At 38.4% G+C, this 13,357-nt stretch overlaps 1 protein-coding gene across 1 annotated transcript in view; it reads left to right on the top strand.

Moving 5' to 3' along the window:
• atrn (attractin) overlaps window positions 1-13,357 on the top strand; it is a 162,274-nt gene that overhangs the window by 131,903 nt on the left and 17,014 nt on the right. The window lies entirely within an intron of this gene.

The raw sequence follows: 13,357 nt of genomic DNA, 5'->3' as shown, positions 1-13,357 counted from the left end.
TGTAAAGATTTCTGAGGTGGAATACTGCAGATTTTGGATGTTTCACCTGAAACCTGCTGTCTAATCCTGCCAACTGATCTGAAATTATGGATAATACCATAGAAATCAACAGCAATTTAATGGAAAACTGCATGTGACAGAAGAATGACTATGTATAGTCATGCTTCATGCTGAGTATAATAATGTTTTGATCTTTTTTTTAAAACGCAAATACATTTTAGTGCATTATTCAGTTTTCATTCACACACTGCGAACATCACGCGTAAGAGGGGCGAGGATGACGCACATAGGGCAGCCATTTTGAGCCAAATCAGTCACACATTGCACATATATCTGCACAATAACACTTGACACCAGCTACAACCAGTGTGTATTTGTAAAAAAAAAAAAAAAAAGCTTGGATTTGGCACTCCCTGTGACTATCTTTTAATTAATCTTTGCCAGTACTCTTGGGAAGGTTCTCTTACTTGTTGTGCACTCATTTGTCTGTAGTTCAAATATTGCTGAATAGTTTTTTACTTCTCATTTCTGTCTTTGTTTAGTTAGTCCTGGCTTGGAACAATTATAGCAAGTATCTGGTTGTTTTAATCCTAGTTCAGACCTAGAACAGCCTTGTTTTCTGAGGTACTTGGTGTGAAAAGTATAAGTCGCTCTAGGCTAGTCCTTCAAATCTTCTTTTATAATGCAGTTTTTGGAGGAACCTCAGTGTTATACTCCTCCACTCTTATCTGCATTACATCCTCTGGGCTATTAAGCTACGTATTTAACAAGTATATCTAATAAAAATAGCCGCTGAGCTTTTGCACGTGTGACTATGACGTCCTGAACAGTTTCTCTTTGTAAAGTCGGAGCCGCTCTGTACTTTCTGATTACAGTCACGCCTCAGAGACAGTGACTCCACGGTCTTTAAGGTGATTCCATTAGGTTTGGGCTAAATTGGGCTTTTTGTGAGCGAAGGAGCTGGACTGATACACTTAATGAGGGCTGCAGCTGAACACCTGGTTTGTGATGAATCTGAGCTGAAACGACCTCTTTACCTCAATATGCGGCTGTTATTGGCGTTATAAGTTTTATAGAAAACTTTTATCGAGATGTGGGGTGAAGACAGAGGCAGATCCAGACATTTTTAGGTGGAGGAGCTTAAGGGGGGGTGCTAAGGTGTTCAATGTGGGTGCTCGTTTAACAGTGGAGCATACCCCCACCCCTCTATCATGTTTGCTTTGCTGTTTTAAATGTAGTTTGTGCTGTCATTTCTAAAAACTAATATGGAATTCATTTTGTGTTATGGTCTCATTTTGCCATTTGAGCTATTTTTTTTTTTAAAAGTGCATTTTTCTTTTGTTGCGTAACCTTTTTTTATTTTTTTTTAACCAGTTATATACGTAATGTCTCATAAATTGGGTTTGTTAGCTCGTATAATGCTTTGTTTGCAGTCCCCGAACAGCTGACGATGCTTTTCTCCTGAACAATCTTTAGTCGTCTCAAGCGTTTAAATGCAAATATTGAACTTTCTTTATCTTGATATTTGACATTAGCAGCAGTGGTGGAAGAAGTATTCAAGTTTGTTAAGTAAAAGTGCAGATACTGGAGCAAATAAATACTCAAGTACGCAAAGTAAAAGTATGAAAGAATGAAAGTACCTGCTCAAAAATGTACTTAGATTATATTTTGTGCAGATTTTGAGGTCTAATAAAGCTTTAAATGTAGTGATTTTGATAAAGATTTATACTAAATTTGTTCAACAGAAACAACTGAATCGATATTTTTATGCAAGAGTTTTATTTGTGTTTTTTAGTTTGCTCAAATTATGATTAAAAATACACCCCTTTTCAGCAGATCTCAAGCAATAATAAAAAAATACTTTTGTTTTCAGTCCAGTTAAAAGTAGAAAGGAGTAGTAGAAAGTACAGATACCCACTCTTAAATGTAGTGAAGTAAAAGTAAAATAGTATCAGCATTAAAATCAACTTAAGTAAAGTACAAATGCCTAAAATGTAGACTGAAGTACAGCACTTTTACTACTTTTACTTCATTACAGCACAGAAATATCTCAGAGCCTCGATTGAAAAGCTAATTAACGTACTAAAACGCTAATTCTGCTGATAATTGCGTGAATGTGACCTCCTGATGGGACCGAACACAGATAACCCCCAACTTAAAGAGCCGCAGATAAAATAGACTTTAGCCGTACTCTTTGAAAACCCTTCAGATGGATGAGCCTCGATTTGGCCACAGACCCGAAACCACCCACTCTGAGGAAGCCAATGATGGAATAAAACTACAACAGATTAAGAAAAATATTAAAAACATGAGTCATTAGTAAATATTGGCTTGTTTTTAGTATTGAACCATCTGTTTGACACACTGGCGGAGAGATTTGCGGCAGCTGTCGATAACACGGACGCCGCTCTGAAGGAAGTTCAAAGCTGGTCAATACGCAGTCAACGGAAATCACTTAACAAGACGGTACTCCAGGACTGTGGCGTTCTTGTGCTGACGGGTGGACGGGAGAGCGTAAGGCGTAGAGGTTGTATTGATCCGATGAGCCAATTGAATTTGAACCGTGATCGCTAATACTTATGAGGATGTATCATGCTTAAAGGCGCTGTATTTGATTTTTACTGTCTTAAAGATGTGAAAAACCAAACTAGTTCATTTTGAATCTTTTGCAGTGGTCCAAGGTTGTTCCTCACGTCTCTTATGCACTCCTAGCATCCTTATTATTCAAGGTGAAGTTTATAAATGCAGTTCTATAATATCCTGAAATCACTTTAGCTGCTTTTTATCCTTGTCCATATGCTGCATCGCACAATTAGTGGCTCTGACTGTGGATATGTACAAAGTTTTGCAGCCTCATAACTTTACTCTGCTGACAGTGTTGTGTTAAATTTTATTGTAAATCTTTATCCACCTTATTCTGGAAGTTGCCGTGGGAACTGCCATCATCATCTGGGTTGTATTATTTTGCATGGGGCTGCCAGTCTTGACAGTAAATAACTTTTACAGGGACTACAAAGCCGTTTTAAAGCCTTCCGGAGATTCAGCGCGGTGTCGACTTGTGGGTCACGTGACCTTTAAACATTTTACACAAATGAACCTACTTTATATCATGTTTTAGCGCCGAAAAAGTCTCAGATTCAACATTTAAATGATAGGATTCCCACTTAATCAGAAGTGGCACCACAATGAAAGTAAGTAGTAGTAGTAGTAAGTAGTAGTTGTCATTTATCTTGATTGTATGTTAATTTCCCACTGTTCTTGAACTTTGCGTTGCAGTGCTATAATTTTCACATTGTGGAACAACTAAAGGTTCATATTTTCACAACTTTATGCCATGACAGTAAAGTATGACCCCCAGTCATACCGTTTTTTTAAAGCAAGACTTACTCACTCGTCTCGTCTCTCTCCCTCGGTATCCCGTCAACCTTTAGACTCCAAAAGATATCGAAGAGACCAGTCCTGGAAAAGGTCTCAAATGCTGTGGCCACAGTCTCTCCTGGGTCTCCGACATCCGCTGGAGTCCTCCGGTATATTGGGATCCGGCTCGAAGGACCAAGTTGATAGGTTCACCTTTTTAACCTATATTACAGTTCAAAAGAGAAGAGAAGACAAGAGAGATTATTTTGTCTCAATATTGAGGAGAAAGAGCGGGGAGGCAAAACCTTCAGTTTACAACCACCCTCCTTTCTGAAGTCTCCACCGTCTTTCTCCTCCTTTTATTTAGTTAGGGACCCTAGTTACAAATGCATTCTCAAGGGATGGGGGACATACTTTACATACTTTGCAAACAGTGTAAAAACATATGACGAGATTCACAGAGAAATATATTTTGTTTTTGCATTTGCAAAGGTCATTCCCAAGATGTTTCTGTTTCAGGGTTTCAGAGTAACCTTCTTCCCGTGGGATCCTGCAAGTTTCAAAAGACATTTTCTGCAAGACTCAAGAACAAACATTAGTGCAGATTACATAGTTTACATAGTTGAAATGAATATAATGATTATAGTAACTACAGTTACATTACAGTACCTTCAGTACCTTTAAAATGAACAGTGAGATAACATCATATAACTTGAATATATATTTTGAATCCATCACTAACAACAATTATGCTGCTTATACAAGATCTAACACTTAAACTAGAAAAATAAATGCTAGTTGGACTCAGCGATGTGTCAGTAAACCTGTAGTTATCAGTTGATCCTGTAATGATCTGCTATTTTGAGGATGTCGTCATGGTGACTCACATTCACACTGATGGTGACACATTTCTCTCAAGTGCTCCCGCTGCCCTCTCCTGCTGTTGGTCAGTCTAGGTCCTGCTGTGAGCGAGTAGCAGGTGGATTTAACCAATCAGAAGAAGCAAACAGCTTAAACGGGCCATTTTACGCTACTTTCTGATGTGTTTTATAGTGTCGTTTCCTCATCAAAAACATTGTTGGAGTTGTGTTTTGTTTCATTCGCACATGTTTAACACACAGATCTTTTCTTCTCTTAAATGAAAAACACTCTGTTCCGCTTTGTGATGTCATGTGGTAATACAGGAAGTGCAACTGAACAGCGTTATAACATGGATTAAAGCTCATAAAGAGTTAATTTTGCATAAGACAGGACCTTTATTATCTCTCATAGACATTTCAGTAATAGGTCTAATGAATCATGATGAAACTGAAATGGTGATTTAGCCTAAAAAAAAAAAAAAGATGACATCAACTTTTTATATTGTTTCAGCTGTAAATACATTTCTTTCTTTGTCACGGTGTGTTCGCGCATCGCTTTAAAATGGCTTTTGCCCAGTCAACAACAGAACATACAACAATGGCCAACTGTGACATTGTGCAAAAAAGCAATTTGGCACCACCACATTCAAATGCTTTTCAAAGAGGTTTTCAACTTTCTTTCCAAGTCAATCACACAGCTCTCTTCCCCCTGTTTTACGGTCTGCTGAAAAAAAACGGCTTTTATTTTTTCAAGTATACCCTATTTTCCTGTTTTTATGCTTTTTATTGTAGAATTATATCTTGTGATGGGAGGCATAATTTAAAATAGAATAAACATTTAGCATTTTACGCCTCCATAAATCGCGTTGATAATCGTAGTGTAATAAACGGGAGCTTTGCCAAATCCCAAACTCTACGCTGAAGAGAAATATCGGTGGTGGATTGCGCTGGGTCAGAAAAATACCTGTATCAGCCGGACTCTGAGAAGAATCAGATTTTCCATGAACCAGAGTCGAAGATACAGTGAACTTTTGATTTTAGCCTACAGCTGTGTTTGAGCATCACTCCTGCTATAAGACCAAAACCTTTAAACTTATCTCAAAGTTAGAGCTTTAGAAATATGATACATAACTTTTGAAGAAACAGACCATTTTAAGTTGGTCTTTAAAGTTGCACTGCGTAAATTTTCTGCTGGAGGTTCTGTCAGCTGCTTGTCTTTTATAGAAGTGATGATACTCGGCTTAAAATGCTCCAAAATATAGCATTAATCTTATCTATCTCTGTAAAAGACAAGTCAAACTAACAGGTTAGATCTGTGGAGAGGCAAGCAAAGGTATTTTTAGAGATTAAAACGTATAATTGAATAAATGTAAGACGGATAACACCATGGAGACAAGCAGGTGTTGGTTCCCCACTGTCAAATTCCACTCTATAACTTTAAAAACACTCCAGTTTTCCACATAAGTCGGACGTTTAAAAGTTGTGACTGTCAAATTAATTCCTTAACTGTAGTTTTCAAATTGATTTTCGCTTGAACGTAATTAAATATTGGTTTGCGAAAGTTTAATTAATTGTGGGACAGTGTTCACTTGGCTCCGGATCTGTGCTGTCCCAGTGCTGGCCGGGTCTCTGCAGGATTCGTCCCAATAGCTGGACTCCCCTCTGGGCTCTTGGCAGACGGAGTGTCCCTCAAATTCTGTGGCTTCACTCACTCCAGGAAATATTCACAGTAACTGAAGCTCCACTCGAAAGAAATGTACTTATGCTGCACGTATGTAACGCACACCTCAGACTCATAATGTTCACGTACGGTGGCCCTGCAGTGACATAATTAGACATTTTGCTTCCTTAATATACATGACAATGCAGTTTTACATGTTTTGCGTTTTTGAGAACAGAAAATAAATGCTTTTTTAAAATTATTTTGGGGATTTTCAAAGGCTGTACCTGATTTTTACTGTCTTAAAAACAAGTTCATTTTAAATTTCTAAGTGCTTTTCACAACTCACAGGCCAAAGAGGAGTTTTTCTGTCAAGGTCAGCCTAACAACAACTCACACACTTCCTGGTTATCAAACAAGAAAACTCTTAATTGGATGCAGACAGACTTAGCAGCAGACTTATTTTGACCTCAAGCTGTACTGGGAAAATTGAGCTCAAAAGCATGGGAATAATCAGGTACAGCGCCTTTAAACCTCCCCGATTTTCAAACTGCAGAGGAGGTTGTAGTTTAAATGGTCACCCCATGACTCTTTCTTGTTCCCTGCTTACACAGGCCCTTTGGGACATTGTTATATTCACATTCATAAATTTTCCAAATGCTTCCACAGCTTTTTTCCTACAGCCAACACATAGTCGTCCAGTATAAAAGAGGGAATACATCTGTTTTATGATATGTTTTAGAATTTAATAATAATAATGATAATAATGATGATGGTGATGGTGATGGTGATGGTGGTGATGATGATGATGACCATAATAATAATAGTGGTGATGATGATGATGACCATAATAATAATAGTGGTGATGATGATGATAATGATGATGATAATGATAATGACGATGATGATAATAATAATAATGGCAATAATAATAATAATAATAATGACAATGATGATAATAATAATAATGACAATGATGATAATAATAATAATGACAATAATAATAATAATAATGACAATGATGATAATAATAATAATGACAATGATGATAATAATAATAATGGCAATGATGATAATAATAATAATGACAAGGATGATAATAATAATAATGACAAGGATGATAATAATAATAATGGCAATGATGATAATAATAATAATGACAATAATAATAATAATGACGATAATAATAATAATGACAATAATAATAATAATAATAATGACAATAATAATAATAATAATAATAATGACAATAATTATGGCAATAATAATAAGGTTGGTATTTGCTAGATGCTCTTCTTCCTGTGTATTTGTACTTTGTATTGGCTCATTTAGTACATCAGTGACTGAATCGTACTCAGACTAGATCCATATATTTTATTCATAGTTACGTAAGAACAATCAAGAGTATTTTTGGCAACCGTGGCTCGGGGTAGCAGACCGGCGCTGTACTCTACCTGTGAGGAATCGGTCCTGAATGCAGACAGCAGTGTAGTCCTGGTGAGGAGTTATGGTGGTGAGGGAGAGTGGAGTTTGGGCCCCTCTCTGTGACAGGGGCCATGTATCTGAGGGGCCCCGCGCTGCAGCAGGTCACAGCCTCGGGAGCAGCAGCAGATAATCCACTACACCATTGTCCTCAGATACTCTTTAGAGCACTTCCTCTGTAGGAGTTTAAACTATATTATCTTGGGTATTTCTCTAAAAGTTTGCTCTTGATTTAAGCAGTGCCTTCTTTCATTTTTAGCATAAAATTGAAGTGTGAATTATTAATAGTTTTAGAAGTGTTTTACCTGCATATAAGGTAATGCATTGAGCCATTAACAGAAAGGGTCGTTTCCCACTCTGCTCTGACATTGTGTCCTCAGGCAACACACTTCATGTTACATTTTTTTGTTCTGATCCCAATCCAGATACACTGTTTATATAACGTGATGAAGTACTTAAAGGGCCCATTTTACACTATTTTCTGTGTTATAATGTTGTTTCCTTATCACAAATATACCTGGAGTTCTGTTTTGTTTCATTCACACATGTTTAATACGCAAACTGTGCATATTTAGGCTTTAGAGTTCTTTGAAAACACTCTTTAATAATACAGGAAGTGCTCCACTGGGTTCTTTAACTCCGTACATCTTCACTTAATTAATTTGGATATTGAACTAAAGGTAAAAGGTAGCTCGAAAACCACCGCTTCATGACATCACAAGGTGGAACAGAGCATTTTGAACTTTGGAAATATACACACACTAATAAAGTGTTACTCAAACATGTGTGAATGAAACAAAACACAGCTCCAGGTCTGTTTTTGAGGAGTTAACAACATTATAACATGACTTAAACCTCACAAGAGTCAGTTTTGTGTAATATAGGACCTTTAATGAAGACACAATATGCTTTTTTCTGGTCACAACATAAAAAAAATACCAAAAAATGTGACCCTATGTAGATCACCATGTTACATTTTGTTCCTTATAAAATCCAACTAAACTGAACCATTGAGTTCCATTTCTTCGCTAATGATGAGAGAATACCATTATAACAAGGTAAAAAGCTCATTAAAGGTAATTTTGCACAATATATTCCCGTTAATAACTTGCAAAAAAAAAAAACAACGTTGATTAAAACGTGTTTGTTGATCATAGCGCAGTATAAACCCTGCACATTGATTACTGGTGGTGTTCGGTGATGTGATCCTGAAGCTTCACCGTGGGAGGGAGGAGACTACGGTGCCTGTGAAGGGTCATAAAGCTTTATCTGAGGCTGGATAAAGTGCTGTTTAGTCCTATCTGTGCCTTGTTGTGGAGCATCTTTGTCTCTGCGCTCAGGTCTGTGTCTGCTCGTGCTCTTTACTGTAGTGAGCTGCTCTAATCTGTAGACCGGCCTGACACTATCGCTCCCCGCTTCACACACCACTTATCTGTGTGTCTGTGTGTCTGTGTGTGTGTCTGTGTGTGTACATGTCACAGGGAGGCGACCACTGAACGCTGCTGAAACCAACGTTATTAGGTCATGTTAAATAGTACATCAATTTATTCAATACATGTTAGATAATTCTGCTTTGTGGTTTGAGTCAGTATTATCGTTAATCGTCTATATTTACTTCAGCAATATATCGCACTTCAGTTTTTGTTTTTTTAATCATGTCAGGCGGGTTATTTTCTACGATTTCGCAGCTTCGAAATTCTTTAACCAAGTGATATATTACTGACGCCATATTGCTACAAACAAAGTCCAGTTGTCCCTCATTATATCGTGGTTCACCTTTCGCATTCTTGCTGTTTCACAGATTTTTTTTGTACAATTTTGCATGTTTTTTTACAGCGTGCGTTGTGTTCTGCGTCCTGATTGGCTGAGGGACTGTAGACCATTGTCCATCAGTCAAATTTACATAAACGTTGGATCGCAGTGTGACTCTGAAGTGCTGTATGTTTGCAATTTGTTTTCTCCCCGACAAAACCCACAATGTCGATGAAATGTTCTGCACCGACAAAGGCGCCTACGAAGTGTTTGAACTTTGAGAGAGTTTAAACAAGAGAGAAATGTGAGAAAATGTTAACGCCTGTGTGAGAAAAGTGTATAAAGTGTGTGGTGAGGGGTTTTACAGCTGCAAATATAGAATTGTACAAAATAAAGCTGATACTTCCACCTATTGGCTGTTGTAATACAAAGTGCTTTACAGAACATGTGTTGAAATGACAGTACAATAATAAGCGCTAGCAAAGAAAGTAAAAAAATATAACTTTGTCGGCCATCTCACATCTTCCAGAAGACTGTTCCAGACTTTAACAGCATATAATTCAAATGCTCTTTCCCCATTTCCAGCCATCACTGTCTGTTAGAGGAGAGCAGCACTGGATGAAATGTATCTATGCGGGACTACTTCAAAAACTGCCAGAATACCTCACCTGTTTGTTAATCACAACATTTAATATCACATCACATGACTGCGTAAGGGTAAGCACTAGCAGCACCAAAGCAGAGTTGGAAAAGAGGCTTTTAGCAGTTCTGCGTCACAAAAATGGAATACACTCCAAGAAAAAGCAAAACTGGACACGTTGGTAATAATCTGGCTCCTGTTTTTAGTGTTTTATATGGACTTATATACTTATCTGTTTTGCTTGTTTTTCTGTTTGTATCCTGTATGAATAAAGATAAAGAAGACAGAAAGAAAGAAAGAAAGAAAGAAAGAAAGAAGTCATGAGTGTATTGGATTATTACTAGATCTCAGATCGTCTAGACTGAAAGACTAGACTGAAAACTCACCTCTCCTCCCTGGCATTTAACACTAGCTACACAGGATCTTAGCATTTTATTGTTCTTTCCCCAAGTTTCGTACCATCTGTGTATTTGTTTCGCAGCTGAAATGTGCTACGAGAATAAAATTAAATAGAATAGACATATCCTAATCATCAAGAACGGATGAAAGCGGGAAAAAAAACAGCAATACAATCAAAGTACACACAAGAATATGTAAATTTCAACCAATACAGAATAAAACAGAAAACTGAAGATGCCAGAGATTAATTAAATGACCTTTTGCTATCTGGCAGGGAAAGATGCCAGCGATTACGGCAAAGAATTATTGACTTGTTTTGGACCAAGGTGGTGAATAGCACATGGAGAGGCTGACGTAAGCAGCTAGCTCAATTAAATCCATTTCTGAATAGACAATCTGGATGAGCGTGTGTGAGGGGGATGCTATTAAACATAATCATGTCGCTATCAAAGATAAACAAACACTGCGTATGTGTATATATATGTATGTTTATAGTGCACTTGTGACTGTTTCGGTACATCTTCTTCTGTCTGTGTTAAAAGCTTTAGTTTGCTTTGGAAATCACCGCTCCCCTCCTCTCCTCCCCCTCTCCACCGTCTCACCTTCTATACTTTTTCAGCCTTACCTCCTATTCTCCCTATTCTACGTCGGGGGCAAAAGCAGAGATCCAATTTAGATCTTCTCCTTGGCTTTTGGAGCGCTGAGAAGTGAGCGTGTTCCACTATCTGCTCCGACTGAGGGAACCAGCAGACCGGTTGTGTTGCCTTGTTTTGAAGCGGTTTTATCAGGAGGCTACAGTGGCGCGTTACGACCCAAATGGCGGTGGCATCACATCATTAAAGTTGCCCTCGGAGGGACGTCTAAAGTTACAATGAGATGTATGCCCCTGCCAAATGGAGCTTACGGTCCCAGCGTCGCGCCAAATTATTACTTCTGCCTTTATATTTGTAGATACGAGCGCGGCATGACGTGTCCTTATCTCCACTGCTCTAATCTCTTAAATGATGGAGATTCGCTGGGTTCAGTTAGTGATAAGATGGTTAATGGACAGAACTGTAGGGATGTTGTTTTTCTGTCATCTTTAGCTTCAGCGATATTATCAAGGTTTCATGTTTCATATAGAATGTTGTATAATATTGGTTGAGAATTGATCATTTAATAGAACCGTATGTACAATTATTATTTAAAATTTCATAAACATGAGGAGATATAGGTGATAGGTGCATATGCTCAAATCGTATTTAGCTCTTACTAATGACAATTGTAAAGCAATCTTTTTTCTGTTAATTACAACAAATTGGACATGATGGCCACGTTGTTTATGTTCTAAGTTCAGTGAGTGAATTGTGGAGGTTCTGAGCTTTCACCTGAGGCCTGTCCATATACTGAGAATGAGAAGAGCCTATATGTGTCCTTGATATGCAGGTTATGGCACTGGCAACCCAGGTTCAATTGTGATCGTAAGATCTATTTTTAAATTGTAAGAGCGCAGTTCCAACAAAACCAGGACTAATTGGGCCATAAGTGCAGCATAGACTGGTGCAGAGTTAGTTTTACTTTAAGCTTAATGGTATTCAGCCAGTCTCTTAAATTGGAAGTTGCTTTATTGTTCACATTTTCTACTGAACAGCGAAGCCAAATGACTTTAGCTATTAGCTACACACTTTGAAAAGCAGCAAAAGATCTGTAAACCAATTAACGGGCTCCAATGGAAAGTAATGAGCGAGTCTGTGTAAGAGGCTTGGCTTTTGTTTTTTTCAAATGAAGCTTCTTTTCATTCACAAATGAGCTGCTGCGGAGCTGGAGGGACCAGAGCTGGTCCAGGGTCAGAGATGAGGTAGTTTCATTTTGAAAAGTCACTGCAACATTTTGTTTGCAGTAGGCCAACTTTTATCAAGATAAACTACTTTCCCAGAGTTATGAAATAAAAGAACTATTCAAATGAATATGCCCACACAGTTTTAAATTTAAACTTTCTCAATGTGTTATTTACACTATAGAAACAAAAACCTCCTCATAACTTTTTGCTGGTTTTTGCTGGGGCCAGTCTCACTTATGAAACTATGATGCAATATCTGGATCCTGCAGAGGTGACTTCTCAGTATGCAAACGTTAGAAAGTTGACTTTGTCTCCCGTCTCAAGAGCAAAACTGATATTCCAGGAGGTTTTGTAAGACCAGGGACCTGTACTGTGACGCTGGATTAGAGGTTTGGTGAGGTAACTTCTGGGATAGTTTAGCAGCACTATGAAGCTGGATCACGTTCCATCAGGGTAGATCTCTGATGACCTCTATCCTGATCTCACAACCTGCTCCGCACTAGGTTACGTTCCCAAGAAAACTCTTTGACCAATCGGAGACGACAATCCAGCTGCCGTGACCTGAGGCCGGAGAGCGAGAGCGAGGAGCAGGGAGACGCCGTATATTCTTTTATGAGTGTGCACAGATTTCTGAAGAGGGATGACACTTAAAACATTCATCTTCTGCAGGTTATTCCCAGACGTTATTGAATCATACAGCATTACACGAAATACACGCTGTTATAATCTGTACACGTTTAAAAACTACATGGAGTGAACTGTAAACCCGCTGCGTAGTACCACTTATCCAGAAACGCACATATCTGGGTTAGTCTATCCAAAAAAATAAATTATCAGGATAAGTTCAGCCATCTTCATAGTACAATCCTCTGTGTAGTGCTACAGAAACAACCCATCAACTAGGACCAGGTTTTACATCAGCCAGAGCCGTAGTAAATGTCTCTTAAACTGTACAGACTGAGGCTCCCACGTCTCACTGTCCCCCGAAAAAACAGAAACAGAAAAATGATAAAATGGTAAGTAAATAAGCTTAAATATATCTGACAAACAACTGCGTAGTAACAGGCCAATGATGCTAATAGTCTGGAGTCTCCTCTGGCAGTGTGTTTGTGGGGTGGCTACGCTAATTACCGTCGCTAATTGAACTAAAACTGTGGCCAGTCCAGATAAGAGGTGTGTGGGATATCATTAGGTTGTGTGCGTGTGTGTGTGCGTGCGTGTGTGTGTTTGTGTGTGCATAAGAGAGAGAGATGGGGAGGGTAGGACTCTAAAACAAAGCATTCTACTGGGACATGTTATTAACCCAGGCTCTGAGGGGTCCGCAGTGGAAGCAGCCCTCACCGAAGCGTCTCAGCCAAAGAGCCAGTCTGAAAGAGACGCTAATTGAA

The sequence above is a fragment of the Periophthalmus magnuspinnatus genome, chromosome 22, assembly GCF_009829125.3.
Source record: "Periophthalmus magnuspinnatus isolate fPerMag1 chromosome 22, fPerMag1.2.pri, whole genome shotgun sequence".
NCBI classification, from domain to species: Eukaryota; Metazoa; Chordata; class Actinopteri; order Gobiiformes; family Gobiidae; genus Periophthalmus; species Periophthalmus magnuspinnatus.
This window is presented reverse-complemented; position numbering and strand designations above follow the sequence as displayed.